The sequence below is a fragment of the Miniopterus schreibersii genome (genome assembly GCF_964146895.1).
Source record: "Miniopterus schreibersii genome assembly, chromosome: X".
Taxonomy (NCBI): Eukaryota; Metazoa; Chordata; class Mammalia; order Chiroptera; family Miniopteridae; genus Miniopterus; species Miniopterus schreibersii.
Genome location: NC_138104.1, coordinates 33,705,283 through 33,727,904, shown reverse-complemented (window position 1 = coordinate 33,727,904; position 22,622 = coordinate 33,705,283). Strand labels below are relative to the sequence as shown.

Here is a 22,622-nt window from a genome sequence, read left to right as displayed (position 1 = left end):
GTGTCTCCACTCTAAGATCAGATACAAATTAAAGATAAGTAGTTTGATTCTCTTGGTTGAAAATAAGGGGAAAGACTTTATTCAACAACCCCCCCCCCTTTTGTTTCAGAAATTATTTATCTGTCCTTTTCAAATGTATATAAATCTTTATAATTATTCAAGAAGCTTCTTGCCAGTATCTCAACATCTCAACTCAGGAATGTTTTCTCAAAGACCCCTGAGTCATCTTTTTGAAATGCAGTCATCAAAGGGGATAGAAGACTCATCTTCCAGTTCCTGTGTGAGAGGAAGAGCACTTCTTTAGCACTCCAATTTACAAGAAGCTTGTTTCTCTTCTGGATAATTCCAACACAGGGCCTCTCCCCAATTACCATGATAAAGTTAGAACAAACTGTGTGTGCCAAGTCCTTTTATTTGAGGACTAGCTATTGTCTATCTTGAAAATGCATATGTAATAGGTTGTATTTGCTGGGCTAAGAGGATGAGATTCATTTCTGCCTTTGCAATTTCTTTGGGATTGCCTGTGTTGCACGTCACGTTCTGCTTCAAGGCTTACTCAATAATACAACCATTGGGAAAACATTTTGTTTTTTTAAATTATATTTCCACAACACCACTGTGTTTTTGCTGACTTTTGAACAGATGTAAAACCAGTGCGGTTAACTATTTGTTACCATGCTATGTCTTTTCAAAAGTTGGTGGAAATTTTAAAATTCTTACATGCTTTCTCTTGCCTCTGTATAGCATTAATTTTGTTTTAGCTGAAATTACTAATGACACTTAGGTCTTCTTGACATGTATTTCTTTGACATTTATTTATAAGTTAAATTGAACTGTTATTACTAATCAGTAATTGGTTGGCATTTCTTTTCCCAAATAATAGCCTCTATTATAACTGGTCCCTTCTCACCTTCCATCCCCCAAACTTATTTTATTCTGAAGCAGCTGATGCAACTTTTAGCTTTTCCTGCCTTACTTTTCAAGATACTAAAACATCTGGATGAAAGTTGCTAATATTCAGTTAAAAACCCAGATGCTCTATATTTTTGCAGATGTTTATTGAGAGGAAAAAGAAAGTTTCTGTTTGTCCTTAAAAGGAAAGAATGCACATTTGATTGCATCATTATTGGAATGTGTTTACATATGAGCAGAGGCGTTGTATTCAAACAGATTCAGGCAGGAGGACCTATAATCAATCAATCAAGCTCTCTCTCTCTCTCTCTTCATATCCCTGCCTAAGTGTGTTCATGCACTCACCATTGTTTTTTGTGCTCCTGTATATGTCTCACCAGAAGATTGCAAGAATCCAAGCTTTAGATTTACATTTTGAGTAAATAGAATAAAATTCCTACTAATCTTAAGCCTAAACTGCATTGGGTTGGGTGACAGGTGGTACTGGGGATTACCCTAGATAAGAATGAAAACATACCTTATTTCTCATTGGCTATCTGCTGCATTTCTGTATATATGTTTAGAAATCTCCTAGAGAAGCGGGATGGTTTGTGCACATACTTTTACATGACTGTAATACACCTTCATACTCTCACAACATTACCCTAAATTTTCGCAGCTGGCAATATGCGGATATTATATACAGATCACTGATTTTTATTTTACCCATTATCGGGATAATTTATATTATATGACTATAGACTAAAATGTGTATGAAAAATCTTCAGTTCATAAAATGTGTATATTTAAAAGTATAAATTCAACAGAACAAATGACTTGGTATTGTTTAAAATAAAGGTGCTTTTGCGCAGCTGGGCGTGGCTCAGCGGTTGAGCATCAACCTAGGATCCAGGAGATCGAGGTTTGATTCCCGGTCAGGGCACAGGCCCGGGTTGCCGGCTTGATCCCCAGCGGGAGTTGCGCTGGAGGCAGCCGATCAATGACTCATCATTGATGTTTCTATCTCTCTCCCTCTCCCTCTCTCTGAAATCAATAAAGATATATAGAATAATAATAATAAATAAAAATAAAATAATAAAATAAAGGTGATCTCATCATGAAGTACTGTTTGATAATATATGACTATCAGCATATAGATATATTTTAATTGATCTGTCCACAGTAACTAAATTTTTTCTAGACTGAATGAGTCAACAACGATGGACCCTTATCTTGTTTATTTATTTGTAATCCTTATTTTTAAAGCAGGTTTAGAAAGGAAAAGCAAAAAAGAAGAATGTTGAAACTGAGAAATCATTAGCATATAAAGTTGAAAATCTGTTAAAATCAAGTGATCCTACCCTCCCATGTGTGGGCATCTATAAAGGGATGGGTTGCTAAAGAGATACGATAAACACAGGAGTGGTAGGGCGGTTACCTGAACGTTGTGAATTTCCTTTCAGTTAAAGAACGGAGGCTTCTTTAAATAGGAAATCTGTTCCAAGTTAAATTCAAATGCTTCTTGTTCAGGCTTGAACTGTGAATACCGCAGGACCACTTTGATTGGTTCCAGCTTTATTCAATTGTGATAGAAACCTATAGTACACAGCATAATACGACACTATTTACTTTGTTTGCTTTCAGCCCTTTAGGTTATTAATATGAACCTATTTTCCTCAGGATGTATTTTCCTGTAATGTATTATTCCTTCTTTCATGCATTACTCATCTCGAACAATAATAAATTACTTCGTTTATGTCAATACAAATTCTCCTTGCAGATGATCTCCCACTAGCTCAGTATATTAATAACAGTTCTTACCTCAATAATGCCTCTTATCTCTCCTTTTTTTCACTCTTGCTCACCGTTATTAGCTAACCCAGACATTCATGATCTCTCATTTAGACTCTAGGAGCAGTATCTTAAGCAATCTTGCTGTTCACAGCGTTTCCTCATTGCAGTCAATCTACAAACTGCCACCAGGGTTTTCCTCTAAAACAACACTCAGGTCACATTGTTCAGAAATATTCAATAGTTCTCTCTATATATGCACAGGCATGCATGCCGATTTTCTATATTGCAGAAAGAAAAAGATTGAATATTTTTAGGAATTTTTATCATGCTCTGCTTGAAAAACACTTTTATTCTTCTCAGGAAAAAAAAAAAAAATCCCAAGGACAAAACTGCAATTAAGGTGCTTCTTTCTGCACTTGTATAATAGGAAATCAAACTAAGAAAATGTTCATGATATTGTTTGTAATGTGGCCTCTTCCAGGATGTCAATCATTTCAAGAGCCTCAAGATAATTAATATATAATCAACCTTAAACCTTTAGATAAGTGCTCATAATTGGCACAGATTTTTTTCTAACATTTTTCTTCCTCATTTAGTTACAGTTTTGTCTGCTTCATCTAATAATCAGTTTGCCAGAGATCCTGTTATGTCCCAAATGTATGCTTATGCCTTTAAAATTCGATCACTCAAGAATGTGTTTTTGTCTCCTTAAAATTACGGCTCTTTCCCTTGAATGCTCTTTCAAACTAAAATCTAAAACAGATAACTTTATTAACTTCCCAGTGGTAACTATGGCACTCTTATAACACTTTCTTCTGTTTACTCGATAAAACCTTCAAAATGATATGAGCTCTGAAACTGACTTGTGCGCGTACCAAACAGCACTGTGAGTTGGTTTCAATTTAGATTAAGTTTCCTTAGAGTCTAGTGAGAACTTAGGTTTGAAGTGAGTTTTTATTATTTTCTCTTTTAGCTGCACTAAGAATTAATGTTTCAAAAATCTATTACTACTTTATGGCATTATTTAAGCGATTCTTGTTTTTCTGATCAGCCAAATAAAGTATGTGTCTTTGTGCTGATTTCGAAAGAGAAACAGCTCCATCTAATGGCCATTTGAATCATATCGGCCTTCCTTTTCATTTCATTTAAAAAATGATTTTGCTGGTAGAAACAAAAACTCCTTTACCTTTAATATAAAACCATGTTTAGCATATATATTTAAACAGGATATAACTTCTATATATATATATGCGTAAACACACAGGAATATATACCCAGGATACATATGTATGGGCATGGCACACCTCGGAAATATTGCAGGTTTGATTCCAGACCACTGCAGTGGAGCAAATACCACGATAAAGTGACTCACATCATATTTTTGGTTTCCCAGTACATATATAACTTATGTTTACCTTCTACTGCAGTCTATTGAGTGTGCAACAACAGTATGTCTAAAAAAGTGTATATATGCCTTAATTTAAAAACTATTTATTGAAAAATGCTAGCCATCATCTGATCCTTCAGCAAGTTATCATTTCTCTTCTAGAGTCTTACCTTCAATTTCTATAAAATGCAATCTGTGCTGAAGAGGACCCCAAGTTTTTACCACCCTAAAGCTGTCTTTTGGGATATTGATTTTAAACTCGTTATTTAAAAAAAAAAAGACTCAGAAAAAACCTTTGACCCTCCTTTTCTCCAGCCTAAGAGATTCAAATGGAAATACGTGTTTCAGGAAGGGGGCTTTAGCATAAGCACCTTAGCATGAGAAAGGAAGAAGTCCAAGCCGGTTGACTAGATTCCCCCCCCTTCCTCCGAATCCCATTGTTTTCAGTGTTGCTTAGCAAAAATTTATGTCATGTGTGTTCCCTTTTCACTTTTAAAATCTAAGGCTCTGTTCCTTTCTTTTATCCTTTGTCCAAACTGTCATATATAACCAGTTTTGCTCACTGACTTTGGCATGTACGTGCCTAAGTGAATTCTCCGTGCACACACATTAAAAATTTGATTTTCTCCTGTTACTCTGTCTCTGTTAATTTGATTATTAGCTCAGCTAGTGAAACTTAGAAGGTGGGAGGAAAAGTATTATTCTTTTATACCTCACACTGTGAAGTCAATGAAGTAAAACAATAAAATGAGGTATGCCTGCATATATATATATATTTAAAATAGCTAAACAGGGAGACCTTTAGACTGAGGTGGCCCTACTGCTACAGCAGCCTCCATAAGCAAACCAAAATCTAAGTCTATAAATGACTCAAGGTTAAAAAATGAAAACCTAAAGGCAATAAATCACAAAAGCCAATGAGGTTTCAAACTAGTATAACCAGACAATAATTTTCTTACTTTGCTTCCACTGTTTTTCTATTAAAGTCTCTGCCCGAGCTCCTATTGGAGGAGCACAGCTAACCATTTTCAGTTTGGTGCTGCTCAATTCAAGCTTATATTTACTCACATAAATTCTTTCAATGTTTAATGTGCCTGTTTATCTTTTAAATCAGAAAAGGAAAGTGAAGGAGATCACCTATGGCCCCCAGGAGCAATGAGCAACCAGGGGAAGTTAACGCGATGAACCCCTTGAGCTCACTGCTTTCTTGTTTCTGAAGGTAGTGAGTAAATTTTTTTGGATCTTAGCTCTGCAACTTTTGTGTTATGAGTTGTCAGATTTTATTTGAGAATGTCTTCTTCCAGATTGGACCCAATACCCTTTGGCTCAGGGCTGTGTAGCCTTTCCTTTGGATAGTCCCATCTCCTTTCCCCCTTTTCCTAAATAAATTTAATTTTTATTAATTTACCGTCTGAGATGGCTATTTAGCCTGCACACACAGCACCGACCTTAACCTTTCAAGCTGCATCAATTCTTTCAAAGTCTGTTGGTCAGTGGTCACTGAACATCTATTAGTTCACACAGACAGTAAAGAGCTGTGTTGCCTTCTTGTCTCCCAGTGATAAACCTATGCAACATTTTACAAAAATGGATACTCAAAAGGAGAAATTGGCCAGCAAAGATGACAGCAGCAAAGAAACAAAAAGTGGTAACACTGGAAGTGAAACTGGATGTGTTTAGACCTAGAAACAGTGACAGCAAAGCAAAGATAGGATGAGACCTAGGCCTCCATGAATCTACAGTACAAACCATTTTTAAAAGCTCGATGAATATAAAAAAGAAGGTAAACTTGTTTCAACATCTTTCCATTTAAGTTGCACTAGGAACAGAAAGCCGCTTATGGTTGAAATGGAGCATTTACTTCTACTTCGGATTGAGGGCTGTAATCAAAAACAAATCCCAATCAGTTTGACTAGTATTCAGGCCAAAACGTCCAAGTTAGTTGCCGCATTGAAGGAAATGGCAATCACCAGGAGACTGAAGAAAACATTTTACTGGCAGCAATGGCTGGTTTCATCATCTCAGAAGTCTGCATGAATTGATTAGCACCAAGCTACCTGTTGAAGCTGCAAGCTCAGGTAAAGATGCCACTGTGAAATTTGCACCCAGGTCCCAAGGATTACAGGCAGTCCTGGCTTTGCACAGCAGTGCAAGGCTTTAATGTGCAGAAAACTTTGCAGGATTTGGCTGAATGTAAATGGAGTTATAGAAGATGTAGATTATTATGGGAATGCTAACACTGCTTCCATTCAAGAAGTAGTTGTCGGTATGCAGCCAAAGCATTAGGGACAGAAATAGAATATTTGGGACTAGCTGTATTTATAAGAAATATTAATCATGCTCTGCTAACCTTGACTGTTCTGTTCTGATTAAGGAAAGCATATTCTAACCTGGCTGAGAGTTGTACACCCTGGGACATGGGAGTTAACCCTGGAATGCAGTCCATTCTCCTTTTCTGACAGCTGCCTATCACCATGGGAAGATTAACAACTATGTTCCTGAACCAATGGAGTCCCGGAGGGGCTCACCCTTTGCCACCCCCAGGCCGTATTTCCTGTAACCTGTAACCATTATACCTTGCCTACTCCCCCATGCCTGTCATTCCTCCTTTCCCGTGGAATCTTTATCTTTCTACCCAATATAGGCAACTGGCTTATGAGGAGGGTAGAGCAGATTTCTGTGGATTACCCACTGCTCTCCCATACTGCTGGCAATATTGGAATAAACGCTCATTTTTAAAAAAAAATATATCTTTATTGATTTCATAGAGAGGAAGGGAGAGGGAGAGAGAGAGATAAAACATCAATGATGAGAGAGTCATTGATCGGCTGCCTCCTGCACACCCCCAAGTGGAGCTCAAGCCCACAACCCAGACATGTGCCCTGACCGGGAATCGAACCTCAATCTCCTGGATCCTAGGTCGATGCTCAACCCCTGCACCATGCCTGGCTGGGTGGAATAAACGTTCATTTAAGATTCTACCCTGTCTCTGTCTAATTGGCTTAAGTAGTAACAGGCAGTCCAGACCCACTCATTGTCCAGTTTCAAAATGACTCAGTAAAGGCAAACATAAAGTTATAAGTGAGGAAAGTTGTTGTATGGTAAAGGATGAACATGTCTCACAGGAAGCAATGCAGGTTGAAGGCTTCACATAGGACGAACTCTCAGAGATATTTCAGGCCATTGAAAGCACAATGGCCCAGCCGGGTGTGGCTCAGCAGTTGAGCATCAACCTAGGATCCAGGAGATCGCGGTTCGATTCCTGGTCAGGGCACAGGCCTGGGTTGCTGGCTCGATCCCCAGCAGGGGGCGTGCGGGAGGCAGCCGATCAATGACTCTCTCATCATTGATGTTTCTCTCTCTCTCCCTCTCCCTTCCTCTCTCTGAAATCAATAAAGACATAAAAAAAAAAAAAAAAAGAAAAGAAAGAAAGAAAGAAAAAAAAGAAAGCACAATGGATAAAACTTTGGAAACTGATCCAGTCTTAGAAAGGAGTGTGATGATTTGCCAAGGCATAGGAAAGGTGCTCACTCCACATGGTAAATTGTACAATGAAAAGCAAGCAAGCACTGCTCAAACTACTCTTGATACATTTTTATACAGAAATAAAACACTATAATTTTCAATGTTTTAAATATTTTACTATTTTAATCCTCACCCGAGGACATGTTTTTTCTTTTTAATTGATTTCAGACAGAGAAAAAGGGGAGAGAGGGAAAGAGAGAAGAGAGAGAGAAAGAGAAACATAGATGTGAGAGAGAAACATTGATTGGCTGCCTCTCCTAAGTGTCCCAACCGGGACTGAACCCCAAACCTAGGTATATGCTATGACCAGGAATCAAACCCACAACCTTTGGTGCAAGGAATGACTTTCCAACCAACTGAGCCACACTGGCCTGGGCTTTACTGTTTTTTGTTGTTGTTGTTGCTGTTTACATTTATAACCAACATCCAGGGAGTTTAATATTTTGACGAACTTTAAGATCATAAAATAATAATAGATTGTTAATCCCATAGACTGAGATTGCTTTGCACAGTTTTAGCTTGTGGACTCAAAGTGAGACCTGCCTGCATTTTAAAGCAAGCGAGGAAGAAGCAGCAGCTTTGAAGCCCCAGCAGCTGAATTCGGCACCCCTAGCCAACTTGGCTTAACCCAGCCTTGCTGAGTCCGACTCAACACTAACTGCTCCTTGACCCTGGCATCCTCTTCAATTCTGGCTAGAATGCCATTGCAGAAACTTTGCAAATTTGGTCATACACTGGCACACAGGTATACACTGGAGCCAGGCATGGCTAGACTCCCCTTGCCAGATGGATTTGATGGCCCTGGGTGTAAGCAGCACATTGGGTGCAGGGGTGTATGTCCTGCCTGGCGAGGTGGCCAAAAATAAGCAGGACCATCCATTATGATCTGCTGTTTAGTGGCCGTTCTATCTTTGGTGTTGGCTGGGCTGTGCTATGTGAAGCTTGGTGCCTGGGTTCCCGAGTCTGGCTCTGCATCTCTCTACAGCTGTGTCACTGTGGGGGAACCCTGAGCCTTCACCACAGGGTAGAACCTCATCCTCTCCTATGTCATCGGTTCAGCCAGTGTACCCCGGGCCTGAAGCTCAGCTTTTGACAACCTGATTGGGAACCACATCTCTCAGGCTATGCAGAGGAGCATCTCACGGAGATGTCCTCCCAGAATATCCAGACTTCTGTGCTTTGGGCCTTATGTTCTTGTTCACTGGTTGCCGGCTCTGGGAGCTAACGAGTCGGCCTTGGTTCCCAAAGCAGTCACAGCGGCGTACCTTTTGGTTCTCAGTTTTGTCATCGCCTCTGGCTTCATTAAAGGGGAAATGTACAACTGGAAGCTCACAGACGAGGACCGCAGACTGGCCATGGCTGGATTCAATGACACCCATAGCTTGCTCGGGAGAATTTGTGCATTATGGCATCGAGGGACTCCCCGTGGAGCAGCTACCTGTTTCTATGCATTTGTTGGTTTCGGCTGTATTGCTACCACTGGGGAAGACGTCCAGAATCCCTAGCATTCCATCCCTGTGGCAGTTGGGATTTCACTGTGTCTTCTCATTGGCATATGTTGATGTTCCTTCAGCATTCACGCTAAGGATGCCTCACTATCAGATTTAACCTGTGAGCCCCTTGCTTAAGGCATTTCTCCAAGCTGGATGGGTCCCTGCCAGCTATATTGTGGCTATTGGATCCCTCTGTGCTCTTTCTACCAGCTTCTTGGTCTCTATGTTCTCCATGCTTCAGGTGATCCATGCAATGGTGAAGGATGGCTTCCTGTTCCATGTCTTTTCCAGGTTCCACAGCGGCACACACACACCCATCATAGCCACTGTGGTCTCTGGAATTATCACAGCATTAATGGCGTTCCTCTTTGAACTTGCTGATCTTGTGGATGTCATGTCAGTTGGGACCCTGCTTGCTTACGCCTTGGTATCTATTTGTGTTCCGGTATCAGCCTGGCCAAGAGATGAGAACTGAGGGAGATGAACTGGAGTTGCAGGAGGAGATGGTGCCTGAAACAGAACAGCTGGCTTCACGGGCACTATTTTGTTCACTCAACAACACCTCCACTCCCCTCTCTGGCCCAGTTCTCTACCTTTGTTCCTCACTGCTCGCTCTACCACTGAGTGGATTTTGGCCTGGGGCTGACCCGGTGGTCAATTCCTCTGCTTTCTGGAGACCAATTGTGAACTGGAATGATTGTGCTGCTCCCGATGCTCATTACTGGGATCACTGGAGTCATCTGAAGACAGCACAGAGCTCCCCTCCCCTTCATTTTAAGGCACTTGCTTTGCCTCTCCTCTCACTAACGAGCATCTTTGTGACTGTTTACCTTATGATGCAGATTACAGCTGGCACCTAGGCCCGATTTGGGTTCTGGATGGTAATTGGGTTTGCTATCTGCTTCAGCTATTTTGTCCAGTACAGCCTGGAAGAGGTTAAGAGTGGTGAATCCCATTTCAAGTCCAGGGCCCAAACTACAGACTTTGATCTCGGCAGTGCCCATGCAGATTTGATTTGATGTCATCACATCTGAATGCTGTCTGGTGTCCCCACACAATAATGGAGGGAACTCCTGACCACACAGAGAGCCCTAGGCCTCCAATGGGGTGCTGGTAGGAAAACACTAAAAGAGCTCTGCTTTGTGGAGTGAAAGATGTGTTTTTGCTGTTTCTTGTCTTCTTTTTTAAAACTTGTATACTTTTTTATTGTGTCTGTAGCTGTGTACTGGCTTTAAAAAAATATTAAAAGAAACTAGAACAATAAAAAAATTTTAAATTAAAAAAATAAACAAGCTAGAGAGTGTGTTTCAACAAATATAATTACATCAAGTCTAGGAATGGCTATATTTGAGCCTTACAAGAACCAGTTATATTATAGTTGGCATTTTTCATATTGCCTTTGTATGCTACTATATCAAGGCTTAGAAATTAATAATTTATGATACTGAGTGTCTCGGTATTTTGAATATAACTTTGAATATTCAACCATTTGTAGGCCAAATCCTGTCTAATAGAATAGCATTTGGCAAACATTTTTTTTAAAGAGTAATACAGTAAACATTTTAGATTTTGCAGATCTTATGGTCTCTAAAGCAACTACTCAACTTTGCCCTTGTAGCCCAGATAGAGCCATAGACAATATATTAACTATTGAGCATTGCTGTGTTCTGTTGACCTTAAACAAATAATCAGATATTTCTCCAGTGAAAAGAGTTTATTTAGGAACAAGGAATTGCAGTTTGGGACATTCAGTCTAATGGCGAACCATGCACAAATCCAGAGAACAAAAGAGGGGAACTTAGAGGAAGGCACAGAGGAGTTCAGAGGGGCTGTCTAAGCAAAGAGTCCATTGGAGGAACCTGGGGGTTTGCAGTGTAGTGGTGCTTTATTGGTTGATTAATGGGAAGGAGATCGTCCTTCCCGCTGGTACAGTAGAGTAAGAAAACATCTTCCTGTGGAAATTCCCACATGAGGTAATTTACTATGAGTGATAGGAAGTGAGAATTTCCCCTACAGGCCCTTAACTCTAATTTAAATAAAGTTACAATAAAACTTTATAGACAATGAAATTTGAATTTCATATAATTTTCTCATGTCATGAAATATTTTTCTTATTCTCACAAAAATTATTTTTCTTCACAAAATATTTTTCTTAGCTCCCAAGGCCTTAAAAAGTGGATGGGGATGGGAAGGTTTGTAGTTAAATTCTGTAATAGGAACATGTATTGGTACTGTATGATTGCTTTTCAACTGTAAAGGCGTCTGTTTGAATAGGATTATCTTAGAAGCAGGAAGAGAGATTACTTTGTAAAATTACAAGATCCAGCTCCCTTGACAAATCTGTTATCAGAAAGATAGTGGTTTTGATGCTAAATAGTGACAGACTAGGATCACAGGGATCATAATATTTCTAAGAACTAATATTTCAAGAGTGCTTGTTGTGCAAACCACCTCTGAGCACTTAGCAGCCATTAACCTCAGTTCATCCTCACAAGCCTACTGTATCTACTTTGCAAACCTCAAAGGAGACTCTCTTCACTCAAGGGCCACAAGGTGGAGAATGAGTGCAGCAGGTCTCCCAAAGCCTGTCAGGGCGCGTCTCCCCCATGTCATCTGCCCTCTTATACAGGTCTAAGCTGATGGCCTCAACACCTCTAGGTAACTGTGGGGGTGGCAGAATGATCCTGTGGTTATAGCATGGGCCCTGGAAGTGAACACCATTATCTCCATCCTTGGCTCTTCTATTACTATTCCGATTTTCCTCTAGCAGCTTAACTCTGCGCTCATTTCCTCACCTGTAGAATCATAATGATAATAACCACTAATGTTTACAGATTTATTCTATGCTCTGGACAGGGTTCCAAAGCTTCCTCCTGTAGGAACTCATTTAGTGGGGACACCCCGGAATCTTCCTCACCTGGGAGTATCTGTATGGTGCCTAAAGCCCTGCATGGAACAGAGTAAGCGCTCTATAAATGCCAGTTTGATTGAGAAGCCAGTCTGTGGCTCTGCAAGCCTTGGGGTCCCTCATCTTGGCTCACTGATAAATCTTCATCTTGGCTCACTGATAACTCTTCACAGCGCTAACAACACAAGGAAGGCACTTGGTCAATCTCAATTGTGGTAACCAAAGTTCAGACTGTGCAGACACCCTCATTCCCACAGAGAAGAGCAGCTGGATCATCAGACGGCTCCAGAGGTGGGTGCTTCTCAGTCCAGGGCCATTAGGCACACAGCTCAGGTACTCCTCCCATTTCCATTCTCCATGAGGTCTGCCACCAGGTTCAGCTGCCAGGCCCTGAGCATACTTGCCCTGGGTGCTATTTTAGACTCTCAGTGACTACCTGAGCTGTTCTGTCAGGGTCTAAGGATATTTGACCTTGACGGCATTGATCTTGGTGTCAGACACTTTAAATGGAGGAGCCAGTCTTCTCCAGTCATTCCCCACGTGATCACATATGATGTCAAATGCTGCACTCAGGTCTTGCTTCTCCTACATGCCTGGCTGGCTGCATGTGCCTCAGAGTCATCCAGGAGCCACAGCAGGTCTTGGCTCTGTGAGAAAGCTAGCAGCTCACACAGCAGTTCTGTGTTTTCAGGAACCAGCTCATTTAACTTGAACAGCAAGGAGAAAAGGTTGAGGCTGCTCTGCACATACTCCAACTTCCTCTTGCCTACAAGGCCCTGGCATAGGAACTTGTCAATGTGCCACTCAAAAAGCTAGGTGACATCGAGTATAGCAACACCAGAGACTTGTCCATGATGGCAGGCCTTGGTGGCCTACAGGTAGGCTCTGTGATCTTTCTGCTTGACCCCTAACCCAGCCCATCACCCCAGCCTCTTACAATGTTCTTCATCTCTCCTTATATTGTCTCTTATTTACTCAGAAAAGACAAACTTTAGGACAAACCACTTTATTTTAATTTTCTCAAAAATGGATTTCCACACCTTATATCTTCTATTACCAAAAACATATAATTTCTTTCCATATATCTTTTAGTTTCTCTATAATAAGAAGCCAAAATAGGTTAACTTAGACTTAGCTAGCAACTATGTTTCATAACTTTATGTCATCCAAAAATAATCTAGACATTTAATGACCATCTATTGTTGCTGGTGAAAATAAAGCTAGTCCATGGAGTCACTCGGAAAACATTTCGATGACCCACTCATGGGGGGATGTAGTGTAGTGGTAAGGTTCCTTGGGGTAGAAATAAAAGGCTGTCCCCAGGTTCCCGGTGTGTCACCTCTGTCTGGTCCACTGTGGAAGAAGTCCAGCCTTGTCTTCATCAAGCCCAGAAGAAGGGCCAGGATCTAGAAATTCTGTGTCATCAGTTTAGTCCATGCCAAAGCTCAGTCCAGTTCAGTCTCTGTCCCCATGCAGCTAGCTTAATCTCTGTTCCCCACTGTGACCCCTCCGGTTGTGCATTATGGTACCCGGGTGGGCACTTGGGCCCACACTCGAAGCCCATGCTTGGGCCTGTGCAGCTGTCATGGGAAAGAACATGCAGACGAATGGGTGAGCACAGGAACAAGCCATGCTACCCACAGAGGCCTTTGATAAGCTTTGTTTATATTACCTCGGGCTGGCTTTCTTTCAAACTGACCAATTTCTTCCCTAATCCCTCACAGGCTCCTCTAGTTTTTCCTAACCAATCTGGCCTTTCTCCCAGATTAGACTGCTCCCCTTTATGGCTGCCGTCTTGGCTCCTGCTGCACATGCCTCATGGTAGAACTAGCACCTCCTCCTGCCTCATCTTGACTTCTCCTGGGTATGTGCCCAGCAGAGAAATTCCTGTTTCTCAGTCCCGTTTTAAAAAAATTTCTATTAGATTTTGAAAAATCAGCTTCCAATTTTGCCAAATTTTGATCAGTTATAAATTCTTTAAAACCTATTAAAATATACCAGTTCTCATAATCTTATATCTCAATAATCTTTTAAAAATTTCCACCTTGATGGAAAATCTCTTGATTTTCCCTTTTGTCTGTCTCTTCCAGTTCTCTCCTTAATTAACTTAACATTTGTATAAACATTTGTAAGGCCCACAAAGCTAAAATAAGAAATTCTAATGCTTAAGACTAGTTATATTTCTTTACATTCTTTTTTTTTTAAATTTTCTTCTTAAGTTCTGGACAATTGTTCTTTCAATGTTCTAATTTTTTACACTATTTGCAAATACCTGAACATAAAAAAAAAAAAAATGGAAGTTCTGAGTGGACTTTGATTTTTGTTCTACTTTCTGTCATTCTATCTTAGTAAGTGCATCTTAATGGCTAGTTATTATACCAGTACGAGAACTCCCTAAAGATTTTCAATTTATGTTGTTTTTAATTAAAAGTATTAAAAGCCTAGCCAGTGACAGTATAATTTCAATAGTGACTCAAGCACATAAGCCTTTTTACAGTTTAACCAAGGAAGCAAAACGTATCCATGAAGTTACAAAGGATACAGCCCTCAGAGTCCAGGGAGCTAGCAGTGTCCCAACCAGTGAATTCTCCTGGCTGGCTTGCCAAAACTTTGGGGGCTTAAAAAGATACTTTTTCTCCAACCTTCTAAGTTCCTGTAGATGGGCTAATAATCAAATTAGCATAGATAGAGTAACAGGAGAAAATAAAATTTGAATACATGTGCATGGGCAATTCACATGAGCATGAAAATTCCAAAGACAGTGAGGTAAAGGTGGGCATGTATGTCATTTTGGACAAGGGAGAAAGGTGGGCTAGGGGGTTAAGATGATAAGGGAAGTAAGAATTTTACAGGTATGAGAAAAAGCAGACATACATGGCAGGTAAATTTTTGCTGAGAAACCCAGAAACAGTGAGACATGGGGGTAATCTCCTAAACATGCTCCTGCTTGGAGTCTTCCTGTCTAATGCTGTGGTGATTATGCTAAGGTTCCCTTCCTGAATTTCTTAGGCGGGAAAGGGGGGAGGGTCAAAAGTTCTTTCTGAGTCTTTTATTTCTTAGTAACCAGCTTAAATAGCAATATCCCGAAAGACAGATTTAGGGTAGCAGAACTTTGGTTCCTTTTACTTTACTATTTATTTCAAAAAGCTTGCAGATATTGTAAACTATCTGGATTTAGCAACGAAAAGCTTTTCTTGGAGAAATTTCCATTCTTTTTCTGTTTCTTTCAGATGTAAACGTTTTATCTGGTCTCTCAGAACCCAGAGCCAAATCTTGAGATGCAGACTTCAGAAATGTAATGCTTGTCGGAATAAAGAGAAGCTATTTGGAAATTAGGTGTATGAAAAATCTTAAAAGCCTTGCCCGCAAATATTAGTAAAAAGTTTTATTTACCTGAGCAGGTAACCTTAATTTATCTGTCTGATATTTTTACCTCCAGATGGTATTGTTACCTGGAAATCCCGGTGAGGCTCCGGCCGCCTGTCACTGTGTCCAGTTCAACAGAGGCAGGGTCGAATCACCTAAGGCATTTATTGAGAAGGCCACCAACCAAGAAGACAGGGAGCCTATGCGCATCCAAAACCTTGCCTTTACGAGTGGCCTGAGGGATCGGGTTATATGGGGCCAACTGAGGCTGGGAATGGAGTGCAGCTACGTGTAGTCCTGGAAGTCATTCTTTTGATCTCGGTCACCTGGCGATGTCTCTATAAGATGATGTCTTGACTCATTTTTAGGTCACCCGGCCATGCGTCTTGGTCTCGATAAGGTGATAACTTAACCCAAGGTTCACAGCTGCGCCACCTCCTTAACTGCCTCAGTCCAGGATCAAGGGGAGTGCAGGGTGCAAAGGCCTAGGAGAAAGAAGCCTGAGGAAAAAAAACTTAAATCCCTGCTCACACAAGTATATGTGTTCTACAATTTTATAAGTAATATAGTTATATTTCAGATTAATTCAGGTGCTCAATCTTTGGACATTATAAGTGCCCCCATCAGTATTGCCAGAATTAATTTGTAAAGAGCTCTACTTAATTGGCTTAAAGAAAAACAGGCACATATAAATTCAGTATATTCTCAGAAATATAAAAACTAACCCAAATGTTTTTCAAGTTAACATGATCTAGGATATACATCGGTAAATATAAGCTAGTTTGTTTGTTGATTTAGTTAAAATAAGCACGTTTTCAGAGTTATTATTAAATAAAATACAGACATACAACTTCCATTTTATTGGGGTGTACTAGTCATAAGTTACTGTTATTGCTTACACAATTTAATAGCAAAAAAATAAGATGATGATTCTTTGTTTAATCGCTCATAAAATTTTTGAGAATAAGCCAAACACAGTTATTAAGAACAGGTAGTCAGGCCGGAGGTGGCTCAGTGGTTGAGCGTCAACCTAGGATCCAGGCGATCGGGGTTCGATTCCCGGTCAGGGCACAGGCCCGGGTTGCGGGCTCGATCCCCAGCAGGGGGCGCGCAGGAGGCAGCCGATCAATGACTCTCTCATCGTTGATGTTTCTCTCTCTCTCTCCCTCTCCCTTCCTCTCTCTGAAATCAATAAAGATATATATTTTTTTAAAAAAAACAACACACAAGTAAATTAGATGTAAGATAAATGTTTAAAAAAATAAACTTTTAAATATTCGGTTTTATGGTATGTATACTTAAAAATAGGTTTTGCAATCTCTTTGGTATCTCGAAACCTTAAAATTATACTAAAGTTCAATACTGGATATTCATTGAATATCTACATCATTTTCAAATAAGATAAAATATTGAAACATTCATTAGTAATCATAGATTTATCTGCCTTTTGCTTCTTATTACAGCTGAACTAAAAATATTTGGGTCTATCAGTAAACAGGTTTTGTGCCCCGCTAAAAATTTACTCTAAGAAAAAAATATACTGCCGTAAATTATGAAATGTATTCATAAACTTGCCAATCCCCGGAATGCATGTATAATAACAGTGCACAATTGCTTAGCTCTTAGTTTTCACTAGAAATTAAGGATTCTAAGGGTAAAGAATGGTAATCAATATATGTAATTGAAACTATTTTAGGGTGAAAGAAAACATCTGTGTATGAAAAGTAGGTAAGAAAGGAAGAATATGAATTTTTTTTTATATAAGAAAGTGAGGAGTTAGAATTTGAATAGGCAGTTAAGGGACATGGGGTCAGGGCATCCGGCAGGCAGCTCCGGGCGACCGCAGGGAGAAAAAGAAAGAAATTGAACCCGGACGACGGGAGACTAAGGCGGGGAGCAGAGGGTTAAAGTAATGGGATGTGGCCAGGGCAGAATCTTTCAAAATAACCGATAGAACGACAATCAGGTGGATACAACCCCTAGACAAAGAAGGTCCCTCAATTCCATGTTGGGTACCCCTCTCGCTGTGGGGGGGAGCTTTTGTCCCTCCTTCAATAGACTTCTGCTTTCCCTTACTTCTCGAATTGTCCATTAATTTACTCTTTAACTCCACGAGACAAGAATCGGGTTGACCAGAAAACTCAGTAACAGAAGGGTAAGTAGACATTGATTTTGTTAAAAGAGAGAGAGAGAGAGAGAGAATAATTCTGTCTTTAAAGTAGGGTTAACATAAGAAACATTCAAACCTGCGAAGGACTTTTGTGAGTTTATTTGAGCCAAACTGTCGACAATTGTCGGGAATCCAAAACCTGGAGGGATTGAGATAATGCTCCGGAGACTGGCTTTATAGGTTACAAAGGGGAAGCCAGCCGTGGGTGACATGAAATCCATCGGTGGTGGATCAGGGAGGTGGGAGAAAGCAAAGTGGGACCCCTGGGATTGGGTAGAAAGTAAAATGCTAGACACACGCTTCTTTTACACTAGTGGTTCAGGATAGTGAAGAGTCAACAGTTAACAAGACATCAATAAGAATGAGAAGATCCCCTGTCTCTGCCCTGGTGCATTGAGGGCCCAGAAAAAGGGGAAATTACTTTGTTTTGCAAAGGCCCTCGTTAATCAGGTATGTTAGCCCAGATGCAAAAGACAAAGGACAGGCTTAGTTAAGGTGAAAATTAACCCTTGTGAAGGAAAAATACTGCCTTAGGGTGTGACTACCCACCAAAGACTGCTTCTAGTTAAAAAGTTTTAATTTCAGACCATGTTTTGTGGTTATTTTAGGTCTCTGAGTTGGCAAGGCCACCAGGCAGGCCTGCCCTGAGCTTGTCAGGGTTAGCATGTGGCCCCTTTTCCTATACACTAGAATGAACTGGTTTTACCAGAATAGAAAAAGAGGAAAGCTAGGATAAATAGAAGGGCTGTGGAAAAGAAATCTTAGGAAGATAATATTAGCTCTTGTTAAACTAGCTAAGATTGGAATACATTTATTTAAGATTATTTTTTTTTTTTAAATGAATCAATATCAAAAGCACACTGGTGGAAAATTAGAATTTTTTTTTTCCCCCTCTGTTAAAAAGACAAAATTTTGTTAGACTACTGGTCTGCTCTGTGATAAGAGATTGTGAAAGGTTTGTCTTTACCTTTTAAGTAATCTGCCTCAAAAGCAAAGATTTTGTGTTTTACCAAAATGATTTTCCGTGCTCAGAGTTGTTTTTGTGGGGACTTTCATTACTTGGGCAAACAGTCTTCTCAACATTAGAAGAGCTAAGTTTTGCTCACAACTGTGTAACCTTCAGTATTTGCCTTTAAGTCTCCTATTGACACTTTGGTTAAATAGATAATCAAGTATTATTTCCTAATGATCTTTGATCCTATTGAGTCAAATGTTTAAACTTTTCAACATTTTTTGACAACTTTCCAAAATCAAATTCTAAATGGAGTCATTTTTACTTCAAAGTAACTTTGAGATTTTCCCAGAGGGCCTCCGGAAAATCTCAAAGAACTTGTCTCTTATCTTGTAAATTGAGATCTTAAGCTAATTAGGTTTATTTGGCATATTAAATTATGTAGAAAGCATTGTCAAACAAGAAGTGATGAGAAAGTTTCTTAGGTTATACATGTATGACATATATTACTAATATAGGTATCCCAGAAATTGTTTGAAGTTCATAGAAACTTGTCAATACTTTGTTTTCTTAAACTGCTGCGCATCACAGATATAACTGCTACATTTTCCTACCAAACGAGGGCTCAGCAGATCTTTAGCCACGGCCATTTTTTTTACATCTTTTTGTCTTTACAGACAGTTGTTTTACTCTGATGCTTTTACAAAAGTGCTTTTTCTTTAGAACAATTCATGGAAAGGACTCTGACAAGTGCTCTAGAATACAAGTGTCCAACAACTTGAAGATCATAAAGAAGAACTGGGTAAGAACTCCCAGAACTAATGGAAAAACTGGATTCAGGCAGAACAGGAATGAATTATTTGAAATTGAATGAACTGCTGAGGATAATTATAATTTTTTACAGCTCTCTCTCTCTGAAACATTGCTAGTTTTTTAATATTTTCTTTCCCAGGTTTAAGAAACTTTTTAAATCCGTGACTTACACCAATTTTATAAAGTATATCTTTGTCAACAGAATTGAAATATTTACCTTTTCTTCACATCAGATTCTTGCAGAATTCAGAAATGCATTGAGTATTCTAAATTTCACAGCCATATAGTTATTTAGATAAGTTAATTAAGAATCTGCATCTGCTCTTCTTACAACAGGACACAATTGGAAACATTAGTCATATCACAAAGGCTTTGACAGAAATGCCATGTTTGAGGATATGCATAAGATAAGATATTATCAGGCAGTTTCGGGGAACTAAGGTTGACTTTATACAGCCAATAAATCCTTTTGAAAACCAAGCCTGGTAGCTTGCTCACAGAGCTCCTGGCAGTTTTACCAGAAGAGTAAAGAAGGTCATTTCTTGGAAAGTCCAGGAACCTCAAGAAAAAAAACAAACAAACAAAAAAAAACAGGAATTAATGCAAATCTATAGGTATTCCAGACAGAATCGAATGGTAGGTCCTTGGCTTGGCTTTTTAGCCTGGAAAAGTTTTAAAAGTCCAATCTAAGATTCCTTATGAAAAATTCCAGCAAAGCAGACTTTAAAAGTGCCTATATGGTCAATCTTTATTCTTGCTGCACTTGTGCCAATTATTAGACCAAATGTAATGAGAACAGACTTATTTTGCAAATAAATTAGTCTTATTATGACTGTCTTTAATAGAAATAAGGGTAATTGTAGAGAAAAAACTATGTTTCCACAGAAAACCATAATATTGCTTTGGATACCAGATTGTAGTTCTGTTCATTGTCTTTGAGGTTTTGCTATATACCTGTAAATGGACTGGATCCTGAATTTTTCTAGTTTCCTCAAATATATGGCTTGGCTATGACTCTCCAAAACAGCATTTCGAACTTTATACCACTAAGAACAAAACTTGTCCTTGAGCCTCCTTGGAAGGAGCCATAGCAGGTCCTGCTCACTATCCAGACAGTGGACAAACTTCAGAGACTTGAACTTTGGATCTACATTTCCCAATTTAAAAAAAGCTCCCACCAACACTTAGAACTTCACGTTCGTTGGAGATCTAAAATGAAAACTGGCCAACCGATAATTTCCTTATTTTCCTTCTGCTTTTTCTCTATAAATGAAGGTTCTCCCCGAGCTCCTGTTTGGTGAGCACTTCTACCCACTTCCTGTTTGAAGTTGCCCAATTCAAATTGATTTCTGTTCAAATTAACTTTTAATTTTTTTGATATACCTCAATTTATCTTTTAACAATATATCCCCTAAATATATTTGCCACTTTATATTTAACCAGACAGAAACTGGACTCTACATTTTCCAGTTTCATATGTCTCAGAGCAAATATTGATATGAATTCAATTTTGTACTGAATTTGAGATAGTTTTTGGCTTTTAAGAGATATCCAAGATTTTTGGGGTTGTTTTTTGTTTGTGTGTGTTTTTCAAATATATCTTTATTGATTTCAGAGAGTAAGGGAGAGGGAGAGAGAGAGAAACATCAATGATGAGAGAGTCATGGATTCGCTGCCTCCTGCACGCCCCCTGCTGGGGATCGAGCCCGCAACCCGGGCCTGTGCCCTGACCGGGAATCGAACCTCGATCTTCTGGATCCCAAGTCGGTGCTCACCCGCTAAGCCACGCTGGCCAGGCAAAAGTGGAATTTTTTTTTTTTTTTAAGCATATCTTTATTGATTTCAGAGAGAGGAAAGGAGGGGGAGAGGGAGAGAGAAACATCAGTGATGAGAGAGTCACTGATGGGCTGCCTCCCGCGCGCCCCCTGGTGGGAATCGAGCCCTCAACCCGGGCCTGTGCCCTGACCGGGAATCGAACCCCGATCTCCTGGATCCCAGGTCAATGCTCACTCTCTGAGCCACGCCCAGCTGGGCAAAAGTAGAAATTTTTCACAGACAAAAAGGTGAAGCAGTTCAGTTTGGCATTCACCAGAATCACCATTTTGACATCTCTCTCCATCTCAAGATTTCTCTCCAGCCAGTATTTCCACTGTCAGGTCCCGATTCCTAAAGCCTAAGCGCTCTGCCTCAGAGTCCAAGAATATGCTTTCCCTGTACCTTCTTGAGGCTTCCCTGTCCTCCATCACTTCCCTCCCTAGAGGGCCACCGTTCTTATTCATTTTAAGATGAAATCATATTAGTGTCACTGTGAAAACAAACATCCTATATTTGCGGTCTAATGCCTCACTATTCAAACTATGACTCATGGGCCAACAACATCAGTGTTTGAGGAACATTTCCAGATTTTCAGAAAGGAAGAAACACGTTCTGATAATCAAGTAAAAGAGCTACTTTAGAGTACATGAGATCTTTCAAGATTCCCCAAATAATTTTTTCTGTTTCTGTTAGTGTCAATTTTTCAAAATATATTTTTTTAATTGATTTCCTTTTTAGAGAGAGCAGATGGGAGAGGGAGAGAGAGAGAAACAGCAATGTGAGAGCCAAACATGGAGCAGCTCCCTCCTGCATGCCCCCTACCGAGGTTCAAGCCCAAAACCTGGGCATGTGGCCTTGACCAGGAATGGAACCGGCAACATTTCGGTGCCTGAGGTGACGCCCAACCAACTGGCCAGGGCTATTGGTGTCCAATTTAATGTTTGAGAGGAGGGAAGCTAACATTTACTAAATATTTACTATGTGCCAGGTCCTGGAAGCTTAGCAGAGATCATGAAGATATCTCTGCTTCGTTTTTTCCAATAGTTTATGGAGAAACTTTATCCCAGTTTTAGAGTTGAGGCAATTAAGGCTCATGTAGTAAAGTATAATGTTGGGTTAAATTATAATAACTTCTGGAAATAAGCTATAATAAAAACCATGCCTTTATCACCTTGGGCAAGTTCTTTAACCTCTTTGTGCTTCGGTTTATCATCTACAAGATGGAGATGATAAAAAAATATATGTTATTTCATGTATTTATTATGGAGATTAAATGAGTTACCATATGTAAAGCACTTAAAACAGTGCCTGGAAGTTCTTTATAAATGTTGTTAGTCTTGTTATTATTATTGCTATTGCCCAAAGCCACACAACAATCCAAGTATGACTGAAACCAAAGAACTTTTGACTTAACATAATTTCACAGGTTATTTTAAAACAAATTTAGAGGCAGCTGTGGTATTGTGGAAAGAACACTGTAAGTGCTCCTCAAAGACCTGTTTTACTGC

At 39.7% G+C, this 22,622-nt stretch overlaps 2 pseudogenes across 2 annotated transcripts in view; one reads left to right on the top strand and one right to left on the bottom strand.

The window, feature by feature from the left end:
- The window catches only part of LOC308550923 (ubiquitin-ribosomal protein eS31 fusion protein pseudogene), a 1,162,334-nt pseudogene that overhangs the window by 730,809 nt on the left and 408,903 nt on the right, over window positions 1-22,622 (bottom strand). The gene's annotated exons all lie outside the window — the stretch shown is intronic.
- Window positions 8,384-9,950, top strand: LOC308551640 (cationic amino acid transporter 3 pseudogene; annotated as a pseudogene). The gene has a single exon. The product of its transcript is annotated as a cationic amino acid transporter 3 pseudogene (transcript).